General features: G+C 38.2%; 1 long non-coding RNA gene across 9 annotated transcripts in view; it reads left to right on the top strand.

Moving 5' to 3' along the window:
- LOC148001081 (uncharacterized) overlaps nucleotides 1-15,899 on the top strand; it is a 138,803-nt gene that overhangs the window by 37,026 nt on the left and 85,878 nt on the right. For 2 of the 9 annotated variants that reach the window (XR_015638392.1, XR_015638390.1), the window contains exon 5: nucleotides 14,118-14,245. The exons of 6 other annotated variants lie outside the window; for them this stretch is intronic. This is a non-coding gene — a long non-coding RNA (uncharacterized LOC148001081). Of the gene's footprint in view, nucleotides 1-14,117; nucleotides 14,246-14,711; nucleotides 14,811-15,899 lie in introns of all 9 variants that reach the window. One more of the 9 variants, XR_015638393.1, reaches the window with a different exon arrangement.

Below are 15,899 nucleotides of genomic sequence, written 5' to 3'. Positions count from 1 at the left end.
GTCAAAAATGTTCCATAATATTCTTTTGTTATTACTTTATTTTTCTCACAATTTTTTTTTTTACTTTCTGTTCTATTCTCAGTCGTCTCCTATTCCTTCCCAAACCTACTACCCCTACCCTCTCTAGACTGATTCGCCCATTCATTAGTTTTGATACTGCTTATTGTCCCAGGGAGTTTCATTAGGTCCATCTGTGTGGGCCTCAGTATGGAACTAATCAACAGAGGCTAGTGGAACCACTAAGAAGTTTACAACTGGATAATACCCCATTCTTTAGAATGGTTTAGTTGCCAATAGACCAGCAGCACATGGAAAGGTCTCAGGAGTCCCTTCACCCTCCGCAGCAGAATATTAGGAGGGCCCAGATTCCTTTGACACAGCATCAGTATATACAACTGATCATGATTGCTGTGTTCCTGCCATGCGTAGAAAGGGTAATTTGTAGATTTTTCTCCCCATCATCCAGATCTTTCACTCTTTCCTCACCCTCTTCTGCAGTGTTCTATGAACCGTAATGCCTTGTGTAGGGATAAGTAACAAATATGGTACTCAAGTCTAACATTTAAATAATGAACATCTCATTTGTTTAGAAATAAAATTGCAACATCATTTTGACATTTTTACTTTGGTTTTGAGATTATAAAATAATTCCATCATTTCTCCTTTCTTTTTTTCTTCAAAATACTCCCACATAAACCTCATTGCTGTTTTTCAAATTTGTAGCCTATTTTTTCATTAATTTTTCTTATCTGCACTCATACAGAAAGATTCAGAAATACAAGACTGCTCAGTGTATATTATATGATATGTACGCTTATTTTGTAGGCTGTTCATTTGGTATTGGATAACCAAGTGTATTGTGTAGCAATTGGTGTGCTCTTCCCTTAGGAAGACTACTTCTTTTTTTTTTTTAATTCAAAGAAATCTTTGGTTCTTTGCATGCTTAAGACTTGCTCAAGTAGAAGAAAATTTATGCCTGGTATTGAAAACGTAGCCAACTATCCAGTGTTCCGGGAAACTTGGAGAAGATCCTATAAGCACGACTTTACTAAACCACCATAATTTCTAGGTACATTCTAAATATTTTTATTTATATCCACAACTTTCACCCTTCAATGAGAAAATTTCTCTGCAAGAGATGGATATCACTACAAAAACTGATAGCCAATCAAAATTCAGAGTTGTGGAGCCCAAGAATACATCGACAACACAAACTTCAGACCTCAGGATCAGGTAGCACTGTAGAAAAAGAGGTGGAAGATTGTGAGAGCAAGAAATTCAGAGAGTTTCATACAGAAAGTACACATATGAAGTTTCACCACGATGAATGTCTAAGCATAAGCTGAACAGGGACAACAAAAATAGATATTAATGGCACAAAGTCCACAAGGCTTCACCCTACACAAAGAACATTTGACATACATGTGTTGTGTCTGTATATACATTCAGGCAACATATACATATAGCATAGACAGATATATACATATATATATACATATATATCATAAATACATACATTTTGATGAAGAACATAATGTTCAAATATATTACATATACACATTTACTATGAGTAATGATTGAACCACTACTTGTGACACTTTTCTATCTTTAATTTAGAAATAAATAGACATATGTGGTAATTGCTTCTGTGAAGACCTTAATTCTTGTGCCAGAATTGCATTTGATTCCTAATTCTATATGTAATGATTCATGAAGAGGTTGATATTTCTGCTGGATTTCTTGCATCGATGCTACATAATCATCTAAAAATCTTGTCTATAGAAGTGTTCCAACTTACCAGATATTCCACAAAATAATAGGAAACAGAAATGTGTCATCGTAACTATGGAGGATAGATTTCTAACAATAGCAGTATTGTTTTATCGATGGCTATTACAAAGTCAAACAAATATAAAGCAGTATTCAAATGAAGGGAAAAATGAAAGTTCAGACATTAGTTATCTGTTAAAAGGATGTGGAACTGTCACAAGAATGAGAATAAAAGTGGGCAGCAGCACCCCGCGAGCAAACTTGAGCCTCGGGACCACAGGTAAGACCAACTTTTCTGCTGCAAGAGAACTGCCTGGTGATCTCGGGACACACAGAGGTAGAATTCCTCTAGGACTGGGCACCTCCTGTGTTTACCGAGAGTCCCACACCCGCGGATCCCAGCCCACAGCAGCTCTCTGCTCCCAAACCCCATGGGAGAGAGACCTCACCGCCTAGTCAGGTGGGCAATCCTGAGGCTGCAGAGCAGAAGAGACCACCAACACTGCCCACCCTGCCCACATCCCGGGCCCAAGAGGAAACTGTATAAGGCCTCTGGGTTCCCGTGGGGGAGGGCCCAGGAGCGGCAGGACCACTGTGTCTGAGACACCGCCAGAACCTGAAGGAAACAGACCGGATAAACAGTTCTCTGCACCCAAATCCTGTGGGAGGGAGAGCTAAACCTTCAGAGAGGCAGACACGCCTGGGAAGCCAGAAAAGACTGCACTCTGCACACACATCTCGGACTCCAGAGGAAAACACCAAACGCCATCTGGAACTCTGCTGCACTGAAGCTCCCGGAAAGGACAGCGCAGATCTTCCTGGTTGCTGCCTCCGCAAAGAGCTAGTGGGCAGCACACCCCGAGCGAACATGAGCCTTGGGACCACATGTAAGACCAACTTTTCTGCTGCAAGAGACCTGCCTGGTGAACTCAAGACACAGGCCCACAGGAACAGCTGAAGACCTGTAAAGAGGAAAAACTACACGCACGAAAGCAGAACACTCTGTCCCCATAACAGGCTGAAAGAAAACAGGAAAACAGGTCTACAGCACTGCTGACACACAGGCTTATAGGGCAGTCTAGCCACTGTCAGAAATAGCAGAACAAAGTAACACTAGAGATAATCTGATGGCGAGAGGCAAGCGCAGGAAACCAAGAAACAGAAACCAAGACTACATGGCACCATCGGAGCCCAATTCTCCCATCAAAACAAACATGGAATATCCAAACACACAAGAAAAGCAAGATCTAGTTTCAAAATCATATTTGATCATGATGCTGGAGGACTTCAAGAAAGACATGAAGAACTCCCTTAGAGAAACACAGGAAAACATTAATAAACAAGTAGAAGCCTACAGAGAAGAATTGCAAAAATGCATGAAAGAATTCCAGGAAGACATAAATAAACAAGTAGAAGCCCATAGAGAGGACTCACAAAAATCCCCGAAAGAATTCCAGGAAAACACAATCAAACAGTTGAAGGAATTAAAAATGGAAATAGAAGCAATCAAGAAAGAACACATGGAAACAACCCTGGATATAGAAAACCAAAAGAAGAGACAAGGAGCTGTAGATACGAGCTTCACCGACAGAATACAAGAGATGGAAGAGAGAATCTCAGGAGCAGAAGATTCCATAGAAATCATTGACTCAACTGTCAAAGATAATGTAAAGCGGAAAAAGCTACTGGTCCAAAACATACAGGAAATCCAGGACTCAATGAGAAGATCAAACCTAAGGATAATAGGTATAGAAGAGAGTGAAGACTCCCAGCTCAAAGTTCCAGTAAATATCTTCAACAAAATCATAGAAGAAAACTTCCCTTACCTAAAAAAAGAGATACCCATAGGCATACAAGAAGCCTACAGAACTCCAAATAGATTGGACCAGAGAAGAAACACCTCCCGTCACATAATAGTCAAAACACCAAACGCACAAAATAAAGAAAGAATATTAAAAGCAGTAAGGGAAAAAGGTCAAGTAACATATAAAGGCAGACCTATCAGAATCACACCAGACTTTTCTCCAGAAACTATGAAGGCCAGAAGATCCGGACTGATGTCATACAGACCCTAAGAGAACACAAATGCCAGCCCAGGTTACTGTATCCTGCAAAACTCTCAATTAACATAGATGGAGAAACCAAGATATTCCACGACAAAACCAAATTTACACAATATCTTTCTACAAATCCAGCACTACAAAGGATAATAAATGGTAAAGCCCAACATAAGGAGGCAAGCTATACCCTAGAAGAAGCAAGAAACTAATCGTCTTGGCAACAAAACAAAGAGAAGAAAAGCACACAAACATAACCTCACGTCCAAATATGAATATAACAAGAAGAAATGATCACTATTCCTTAATATCTCTCAACATCAATGGCCTCAACTCCCCAATAAAAAGACATAGATTAACAAACTTGATACGCAACGAGGACCCTGCATTCTGCTGCCTACAGGAAACACACCTCAGAGACAAAGACAGACACTACCTCAGAGTGAAAGGCTGGAAAACAACTTTCCAAGCAAATGGTCGGAAGAAGCAAGCTGGAGAAGCTATTCTAATATCAGATAAAATCAATTTTCAACTAAAAGTCATCAAAAACGATAAGGAAGGACACTTCATATTCATCAAAGGAAAAATCCACCAAGATGAACTCTCAATCCTAAATATCTATGCCCCAAATACAAGGGCACCTACATATGTAAAAGAAACCTTACTAAAGCTCAAAACACACATTACACCTCACACAATAATAGTAGGAGATTTCAACACCCCACTCTCATCAATGGACAGATCATGGAAACAGAAATTAAACGGAGATGTAGACAGACTAAGAGAAGTCATGAGCCAAATGGACTTAACAGATATTTATAGAATATTCCATCCTAAAGCAAAAGGATATACCTTCTTCTCAGCTCCTCATGGTACTTTCTCCAAAATTGACCATATAATTGGTCAAAAAAACGGGCCTCAACAGGTACAGAAAGATAATCCCATGCGTGCTATCGGACCACCACAGCCTAAAACTGGTCTTCAATAACAATAAGGGAAGAATGCCCACATATACGTGGAAATTGAACAATGCTCTACTCAATGATAACCTGGTCAAGGAAGAAATAAAGAAAGAAATTAAAGACTTTTTAGAATTTAATGAAAATGAAGGTACAACATACCCAAACTTATGGGACACAAAGAAAGCTGTGCTAAGAGGAAAATTCATAGCGCTGAGTGCCTGCAGAAAGAAACAGGAAAGAGCATATGTCAGCAGCTTGACAGCACACCTAAAAGCTCTAGAACAAAAAGAAGCAAATACACCCAGGAGGAGTAGAAGGCAGGAAATAATCAAACTCAGAGCTGAAATCAACCAAGTAGAAACAAAAAGGTCCATAGAAAAAATCAATAGAACCAAAAGTTGGTTCTTTGAGAAAATCAACAAGATAGATAAACCCTTAGCCAGACTAAGGAGAGGACACAGAGAGTGTGTCCAAATTAACAAAATCAGAAATGAAAAGGGAGACATAACTACAGATTCAGAGGAAATTCAAAAAATCATCAGATCTTATTATAAAAGCCTATATTCAAGAAAACTTGAAAATCTGCAGGAAATGGACAATTTCCTAGACAGATACCAGGTATCGAAGTTAAATCAGGAACAGATAAACCAGTTAAACAACCCCATAACTCCTAAGGAAATAGAAGCAGTTATTAAAGGTCTCCCAACCAAAAAGAGCCCAGGTCCAGACTGGTTTAGTGCAGAATTCTATTAGACTTTCATAGAAGACCTCATACCAATACTATCCAAACTATTCCACAAAATTGAAACAGATGGAGCACTACCGAATTCCTTCTATGAAGCCACAATTACTCTTATACCTAAACCACACAAAGACACAACAAAGAAAGAGAACTTCAGACCAATTTCCCTTATGAATATCGACGCAAAAATATTCAATAAAATTCTGGCAAACCGAATCCAAGAGCACATCAAAACAATCATCCACCATGATCAAGTAGGCTTCATCCCAGGCATGCAGGGATGGTTTAATATACGGAAAACCATCAACGTGATCCATTATATAAACAAACTGAAAGAACAAAACCACATGATCATTTCATTAGATGCTGAGAAGCATTTGACAAAATTCAACACCCCTTCATGATAAAAGTCCTGGAAAGAAAAGGAAATCAAGGCCCATACCTAAACATAGTAAAAGCCATATACAGCAAACCAGTTGCTAACATTAAACTAAATGGAGAGAAACTTGAAGCAATCCCACTAAAATCGGGGACTAGACAAGGCTGCCCACTCTCTCCCTACTTATTCAATATAGTTCTTGAAGTTCTAGCCAGAGCAATCAGACAACAAAAGGAGGTCAAGGGGATACAGATTGGAAAAGAAGAAGTCAAAATATCACTATTTGCAGATGATATGATAGTATATTTAAGTGATCCCAAAAGTTCCACCAGAGAACTAAAAAGCTGATAAACAACTTCAGCAAAGTGGCTGGGTATAAAATTAACTCAAATAAATCAGTAGCTTTCCTCTACACAAAAGAGAAACAAGCCGAGAAAGAAATTAGGGAAACGACACCCTTCACAATATACCCAAATAATAAAAGTACCTCGGTGTGACTTTAACCAAGCAAGTAAAAGATCTGTACAATAAGAACTTCAAGACACTGAGGAAAGAAATTGAAGAAGACCTCAGAAGATGGAAAGATCTCCCATGCTCATGGATTGGCAGGATTAATATAGTAAAAATGGCCATTTTACCAAAAGCAATCTACAGATTCAATGCAATCCCCATCAAAATACCAATCCAATTCTTCAAAGAGTTAGACAGAACAATTTGCAAATTCATCTGGAATAACAAAAAGCCCAGGATAGCTAAAGCTATCCTCAACAATAAAAGGACTTCAGGGGGAATCACTATCCCTGAACTCAAGCAGTATTACAGAGCAATAGTGATAAAAACTGCATGGTATTGGTACAGAGACAGACAGATAGACCAATGGAATAGAATAGAAGACCCAGAAATGAACCCACACACCTATGGTCACTTGATTTTTGACAAAGGAGCCAAAACCATCCAATGGAAAAAAGATAGCATTTTCAGCAAATGGTGCTGGTTCAACTGGAGGTCAATATGTAGAAGAATGCAGATCGATCCATGCTTATCACCCTGTACAAAGGTTAAGTCCAAGTGGATCAAGGACCTCCACATCAAACCAGACACACTCAAACTAATAGAAGAAAAACTAGGGAAGCATCTGGAACACATGGGTACTGGAAAAAATTTCCTGAACAAAACACCAATGGCTTATGCTCTAAGATCAAGAATCGACAAATGGGATCTTGTAAAACTGCAAAGCTTCTGTAAGGCAAAGGACACTGTGGTGAGGACAAAACGGCAACCAACAGATTGGGAAAAGATCTTTACCAATCCTACAACAGATAGTGGCCTTATATCCAAAATATACAAAGAATTCAAAAAGTTAGACTGCAGGGAGACAAATAACCCTATTAAAAAATGGGATTCAGAGCTAAACAAAGAATTCACAGCTGAGGAATGCCAAATGGCTGAGAAACACCTAAAGAAATGTTCAACATCTTTAGTCATAAGGGAAATGCAAATCAAAACAACCCTGAGATTTCACCTCACACCAGTCAGAATGGCTAAGATCAAAAACTCAGGTGACAGCAGATGCTGGCGAGGATGTGGAGAAAGAGGAACACTCCTCCATTGTTGGTGGGATTGCAGACTGGTACAACCATTCTGGAAATCAGTCTGGAGGTTCCTCAGAAAATTGGACATTGAACTCCCTGAGGATCCAGCTATACCTCTCTTGGGCATATACCCCAAAGACGCCCCAACATATAAAAAAGACACGTGCTCCACTATGTTCATAGCAGCCTTATTTATAATAGCCAGAAGCTGGAAAGAACCCAGATGCCCTTCGACAGAGGAATGAATACAGAAAATATGGTAAATCTACACAATGGAATATTACTCAGCTATCAAAAACAATGACTTTATGAAATTCCTAGGCAAATGGTTGGAACTGGAAAATATCATCCTGAGTGAGCTAACCCAATCACAGAAAGACATACATGGTATGCACTCATTGATAAGTGGCTATTAGCCCAAATGCTTGAATTACCCTAGATGCCTAGAACAAATGAAACTCAAGACGGATGATCAAAATGTGAATATTTCACACCTTCTTTAAAAGGGGAACAAGAATACCCTTGGCAGGGAAGAGAGAGGCAAAGATTAAAACAGAGACTGAAGGAACACCCATTCAGAGCCTGCCCCACATGTGGCCCATACATATACAGCCACCCAATTAGACAAGATGGATGAAGCAAAGAAGTGCAGACCGACAGGAGCCAGATGTAGATCGCTCCTGAGAGACACAGCCAGAATACAGCAAATACAGAGGCGAATGCCAGCAGCAAACCACTAAACTGAGAATAGAACCCCCGTTGAAGGAATCAGAGAAAGAACTGGAAGAGCTTGAAGGGGCTAGAGATCCCATATGTACAACAATGCCAAGCAACCAGAGCTTCCAGGGACTAAGCCACTACCTAAAGACTATACATGGACTGACCCTGGACTCTGACCTCATATGTAGCAATGAATATCCTAGTAAGATCACCAGTGGAAGTGGAAGCCCTGGGTCCTGCTAAGACTGAACCCCCAGTGAACTAGACTGTTGGGGGGAGGGCGGCAATGGGGGGAGGGTTTGGAAGGGAACACCCATAAGGAAGGGGAGGAGGGAGGGGGATGTTTGCCCAGAAACCGGGAAAGGGAATAACACTCGAAATGTATATAAGAAATACTCAAGTTAATAAAAAAAAATGAGAATAAAATTTATTTTGGAGATTTAATTATTTTGTATGACTGAAGCCTAGCTTAGCTTTATAAAGTATGTAAGACAGAGCCATAAGAGGTTTTGAATTTTAGTTATAATCAATATCACACACACACACACACACACACACACACACACACTAGTAGTCAAACAGAAAGAAGCTAGCTACTTGAGTGGCAGGAGCACATGGGTGAGGTTAAAGGGAATAGCTAGAGAAATAGAAGGGGGAAGAAGATGGGAAATGCAATATAATTATATTTCAATTAAAATTGTTAAATAATGAATTTAAAATGAAATGTTTCCAATTAGAGCCATTTGAGGAGCTGAGTTTTGAGCTGTTGAGATTGCAGCTCTTGTCCAAGTCCATCATCCCTTACCTCCCCACATATGGTAAGAGAACAAGCTGTTAGATGTGAGAAGCCACCCTAGGTGAATCATGGGGTCTGTAATGAATAAAGAACTGTGCATCAACCTCTTCTTACTTATGTATGTTCTTAACATCTCTCCTTGGGAAATTTTAAGAGAAGTATTATTTTGAGTAATATTTAAATGATTAAAAAATCAGCTAAAAAGACTGAACCCCCAGTGAACTAGACTATGGGGGGAGGGCGGCAATGGGGGGAGGGTTGGGAGGGGGACACGAATAAGGAAGGGGAGGGGGGAGGGGGATGTTTGCCCGGAAACCGGGAAAGGGAATAACACTTGAAATGTATATAAGAAATACTCAATTTAATAAAAAAAATAATAAAAAAATTTAAAAAAATCAGCTAAAAATGATGAACTGACTGAAAGTTGGTTTTCTAGAAGCAAGAATACAGTCTTTCTTATGCTAAATATTTCTTCTATTAGGTCATATTGACTAAAAGTCTGTTCTATATCTTTTCTCATTTTCATATCTCTCAGCACTGTCATCAATTTTAATTCTCATTCTCTATCTCTTTCTATATAAACATTAAAGATAATTCCGGTATTTTATCTAGTATGTCAAATGTAACTATTTTTATTTATCCATTTCAGCATAATTACAGAATTCCTTCTTCCCTGCACCCATGTTGGGCAGCTTAAATCACTGGTAACTGCACTTCTGGGGAATCCAACACTTCTGATTCTTCAGACACCTTCATCATGTACATAGACCCAGACAAAAAAAACCATACACACATGTATAATTAAAATTTAAAAAAAATCTTTAAACTGTGGAGATAGTCAGTTATTTAGTAATCACAGATCTTACTCTCTAAAGGTAAACTGTGGTTTTCATTCCTCTAAAAACTTTTTACTCAATTTATTGAAACAGTATAAGATCAAATGAATAAATCAACTAATCATTCCTTATTGATTATTACCCTATATAAGCAAATCAAGACATCATATTCTTTCTCTCAATGAGTAGAATCATTGTGTCAGCTAAAAAGTTGACCTAAAACCTTAATATTTTTCTTATGAAAATTTTTAGATGTTTGTTGTCTCCAAACCTATTAGAACATCAGCTAAGTGGATGAATAGTAGAGCTAATCGGTTAATGCCTCCACTTAGATAGACAGGATTAACATACGTAGGTACCCTTTGTGAAAGCTGGTCAGGGTCTTTAATATGGCCTCTCCCAGTCAGTCATCATCATATTTTATTCTATTTGAAACTAAAATGAATGCCTAGTGCAACACTGGGCTCTTTATCCATGTTCTGTCCTTATTTATACCCCAGGCAACCAAAATGAAAAGGAACAAACCATGGAAAAAGCTTTTTTCAAAACTACAAATATGCCCCTGTTAGCCTGCACACAGAAACTAGGATCATCTCAGTAAACTGATAAAATGGTTTTGCTTTTGACTACTTACCTAAATGTCACTTTATGTGACTAAAATTGAAAATGTATGACATCATCTTATAATCTAGATAATAAACCAATAAAATGCTCTAATGATTGTTCAGAATGTTAAAAATCTAAAGTTCCTGATATTGCTGTTCGACCACATCTAATGTCTCTACACATGACCTAAAGATTTATCACAGAATGCTGACAGTATCAGAACCTCCTTTCCACCCTTTGTAACTAGGTTCTTTCTAACTTAAATCTGTTTCCCACTATACTTTCACAGACTTGTTAAATTCTCTTGTTTTGAGTCTCATTTTCTGAATACATTATTTCATCTTATTGAAATCTCGGTCTTTCAGTCATTTCCATTCAATATCTACATAATATAATCTGTCTTTTACACACAAAATAATAACAACAGAAGCTGCCTTGTTCGTTTAGCATGAAAGAAAGGTCATTATTAACACTATCTGTGATTCGTCTTGAGTTTAGCCACAGTCTATATTTTCTAGTGCTGCTTTCACCAAAGGTTTTCAAGATAGTATAGCTCTCACATCTCTGTATTTGTCAACCCATCTCTCATACCACATCTATTTATCTAATCTATTTTCTTATTGTCATTCTTTGATTCACTGATCCAAATATCCAAACTAGCGTTCACATAACTGAATTATTTGTGTTAGTCTAAACTTTAGTATTTAAAAACTGCAAAAAATTTTACATAATAAAATTATCCAGACTCAAAAATTATACAAAATGAACTTCTGTATAGGCAGAACACCCATTTGGAACAGTAGCTGTGAAACTTCACTTTTATTTTTATACAACAAAATTTCTTAAATTTATTGTTGATGATAACGTTTCCCCAATTAATGCAGTTACCTAGACTACATATGAACATTATCTTCTTCAATTTGCCTGCCAAAAAGTGCTACTCTAGGTTTCCATGTCTTTCCAGGCAACCTTTGCATTTTTATTTTTGGTTTTGACATTCATATCTTGGGAAATAAGCATTCTGTCACACCCCCTTTAATTTCTCTTCCTCAAAGCCTCTTCCCTAATTCCTTTCTACCCCTTTCCCTGAATGAGATCACTGTACTGGTTCCAAATCATTAGTCTACAATGTTATTGCTCTGTGATAGCTGAATTATAAATAAGATCTGTTCGAGCTAACTTTCAAATACAAATGTGTAATTTATAGCACATATATACATTAGGTCTACTGAAAGTGCCCTCTATTACTGATCCAAAACCAATTCCTCTGAAATCCTATAATTCCGCAGACTTTCTTCTATCTGATTGAGAGCAAACAAATCTATATAATATGCACTGCAGTTCCTCTACCACGACAGACTTTTTCTTATAATTTCAAATGTTAATAATAAGCAATAAGAAAGAAGAGGAAAGAGAAATGCTTTTTCATTTTATTCCAATAATGTACATAATGCTGTTATTATGCTAGATTTTTTCTTTTTTCTTTAAATTGGTTATTTTATATATTTACATTTTGAATGTTATCTGCTTTCTCATTTTCTCCTCCACAAATCCCCTAATCCCATCCCCTCTCCTTCTGCTTCTATGAGGGTGCTCCCTGACCTACGCATTCCTGCCTCACCACCCGAGCATTCCCCTACACTGGGGTATTTAGCCTTCACAGAACCAAGGGCATCCTTTCCCATTGATGCCAGAAAAGGCCATCCTCTGCTACATATGCATCTGGAGCCATGGGTTTCTCTTTGGTTGGTGGTTTAATCCCTGGGAGCACTGGGGGAGTATGGTTGGTTGATATTGTTGTTCTTCCTATGGGGTTGCAAACCCTTCAGTCCTTCTCCTAACACTTTCACTGGGGTCCCTGTGCTCAGTCCAATGGCTGGCTGCGAGCATCCCCATATGTATTGGTCAGGCTCTGGCAGAGCCTCCCAGGAGACAGCTATTAATAGGCTTCTGTCGGCATGCACTTCTTGGTATCAGCAATAGCGCCTGGGTTTGGTGCCTCATATTGGATGAATCCCCAGGTTGGGCAGTCTCTTGATGGCCTTTCCTTCAGTCTCTGCTCTAATCTTTCTCCCCATGTTTTCTTTAGACAGGAGAAATTCTGGGCTAAAATTTTGGAGATGGGTAGGTGGCCCCATCCCTTAACCGGTGGCCATGCCTAACCTCTAGATATGGTCTCTACAGGTTCACTCTCCCTTTTGTTGGGTATTTCTTCTAATGTCATCTCCGTTGAGTCTCTTACTTTCCTGGGACTTTCTGGTCACTACCCTCAGTTCCCCATCCCCCATGGCTACACACACACACACACACACACACACACACACACACACAGACACACAAACACACACACACTCTATTTGAGCTAGGTATATTATTTTGATTAGAGAGGAAAGGGGTTCTGATACTGTCAAGTTCGGAGATAAAAAATTTAGGTTATTTATAGAGACATAAGATGTGGTCTAATAACAGTATCAGGAACTTCAGTACTTGAATGTGTGTGTGTGTGTGTGTGTGTGTGTGTGTGTGTATGCGCGCGTGTGTGTGCAAGTACGTGCAGGACTGTTGCCTGATTATTTACATATCCTCCCTACCATCAATCTCTCTTCTCACTAATTGGCTTGTGACTTGCTGAGCCCAGTAGTTTAGTACTTGGCTCTGTAAAAGCTTAGGCTCAGGTTTTCTTACATTTCTTCATCTTTTTAAAATGGATATGCTTTTGTGCTGCCAGGAACATTAGTGATAGAAATCCGTTCCTCCATACATCATAATTACTCCAATAAAATGCCTGCCTATTTAAGTGGGCTCTTTTTACTATCTGCTATCTGGTGAGTTAAAAGAAAATTCAGATTAATCTTCTATTTTGTAGGGAAAAAGTCATGATTTATCTAGAAAATTGTTTACAAAGCCGAAGGTGCAAAATATTAATGATTAAATAGTTCACATATTTATAAATTCAAGAAAACTAATGATAATTTTTAGTATTAATAGTATAGAAATAGACTTAATTATATAAGCAGAAAATGTCCTTAAAAACAGTTATGTAAGCCTTTCAGGGAACAGATATGATTTGCTTTGATTAAAAAACATCTGTAATGAAATTTTCCTGCTCCCTTCTGGCAGTCTTTACTTTTGTTATATATTTTTTGTAAAGAAAAATATTATTCAAGACACATATGACAATCTTCAATTTCATAGTTCTAACAATAATATAAGCTATTATTTTTCCTAAATATTGTTTTTAATTTATTACATTAGTTTTAATCGTTTCTTTAGTTTTTATTTTTTTTTTAACTTTACATCCTAATCACAGCCACCTCCCTCCTCTGGACTTCTGCCCTTCAAAATCCATCTGCCCGCTATTAAATTATTTTCATTGTTAATAATTGTAAATGAAATTCTTTGAAGTTTTTGCTCAGTTATTTGTATTTCAAAATTTTATAGCATTTAGGCTGTACTCACTAAAATTTTTAGTTATTGCTTTGTTTCAATGGTATAATATAATTACATCATTTCCCGACTTTCTTCCTTCTATTCAAACTCTGCCCCTCTTCAAATTCATGATGAATAAATTTCACTTATTGGGAATATATTTCTGTGTGTATATGTTCTTAAATACATATGTACAGTGTGTGATGTTCCATGTATGTATTTCCTAAGGACTAAAAGCTATTTACTGAAAGTGAGCTGAAGAGTGCCAACAACAACAGATGTGCTAACAGAAACAAGGAGTAGAAGTCCACGGGGTCTCAAGGCTATACAAAAATGAAAGCCAAGGAATGCTAAGAGTAAGAGAAATATGCTTCTCCAAATGTATTTTGTTGTGTATAGTCTTCAGTAAAATTTAATTGAGAAGGTTTAATTTCAAGGTATTTGTTGGGCCAGCTATCTTATAAACTGTCCAGTTGAGAAGTATTTAAGTTTCTACCTAAACAGTTAAAGTTTTGTTTATATCAGGAGCTTCAGTGGCCAACCACTGAGTCAAAGTAGAAACTTAAGGTAAACATATTAATAGTGTGATTAAATGTTATGCAATGTGTTGTGAAGCCTGGAATTCAAAAGGAAATAAGGAAAAAAAAGACAAAACTTTTAACAAACAATATTGATATGATAGTTGGCATATGCCAAATAGATTTTAAAGACACATAAAAGTGTGAAGATATCCATTGATGACTGTTAAAATAATACAAGTATTGAAAGGACATGCATGATATGTACTCACTAATAAGTAGATATTATCCCAAAAACCTACAGAATACTTAGGATATAAGCACAGAACTCAAGAAGGTTAACAAGCAGAAGGTGCCAATTGAGGATGCTTCAATCCCATTTGGGAGAGAGAAAAAAAATCAAGTAAGGCAGAGGGATGGAGGCATCTGGGTGGGAGAGGGGAGGTGGAGGGGAAAAGGGGAACATTATCAGGTATGGGGGTGGGGCAGGAAATAAGCCCTGAGTATAAGCAGAATAAAGGGAACTATGCAACATTTGGGAGGGGAGGGGGACACTATCTAGAAAGTACAAGAGACCTGGGAAGTGAGAGACTCTTAGGACTCAAAGGACCTTAGATGAAATGCCCAACATTGGGAAAGGGAACTCTTGGATTTCACCTCCAGTAGAAAGACAAGGCATCAAGTTGAGGTATGACCCAGAATTGTTCCTGTCTATAAGAACTGCAGGGACCACTATGTTCATAGCAGCCTTACTTATAATAGTCAGAAGCTGGAAAAATCCTAGATGTCCTTCAACAGAAGAATGGATATAGAAAATGTGCTACATTTATACAATGGAGTACTATTTAGCTATCACAAACAATAACTTCATGAAATTCTTAGGCAAATGGATGGGACTAGAAAATATAATTCTGAGTGAGGTAATCCAATTAGAAAGGAACACACATGATAGGTACTCACTGATATGGGAATGTTAGCCCAAAAGCTCAGAATACCCAAGATACAATGTACAGACCACATGAAGCTCAAGAAGAAGAAAGACAAAAGGTGGATGCTTTAGTATTTCTTAGAAGGGAGAACAAAATACAGGAGGAAATATGGAGACAAAGTGTGGAGCACAGACTGAAGGAAAGACCATCCAGAAACTCCCACACATGGGGATTTATTCCACATGCAGTCATCAAACCCAGTCACTATTGGGGATGACAAGAAGTGCATGCTGACAGGAGCCTGATATAGCGGTCTCCTGAGAGGCTCTGTCAGAACCTGAAAAACACAGAGGCAGATGCTCACAGCCAACCATTGGACTGAGAATGGGGTCCCTAATGGAGGAATTTGAGAAAGGACTGAAGAGCTGAGTGGGTTTGCAAGTCCACAAGAAAAACAACAATATCAATCAACCAGACACCCCAGAGCTCCCAGGACCTAAACCACCAACCAAAGTGTACACATGGAGGGACCCATGGCTCCATATATAGCAGAGGATGGGCTT

The sequence above is a fragment of the Rattus norvegicus genome, chromosome 15 (assembly GCF_021556685.1).
Source record: "Rattus norvegicus strain SHRSP/BbbUtx chromosome 15, alternate assembly SHRSP_T2T, whole genome shotgun sequence".
In the NCBI taxonomy this organism is placed as follows: Eukaryota; Metazoa; Chordata; class Mammalia; order Rodentia; family Muridae; genus Rattus; species Rattus norvegicus.
Note: the sequence above shows the minus strand (reverse complement) of the source record. Positions and strands in the feature narration are given on the sequence as shown.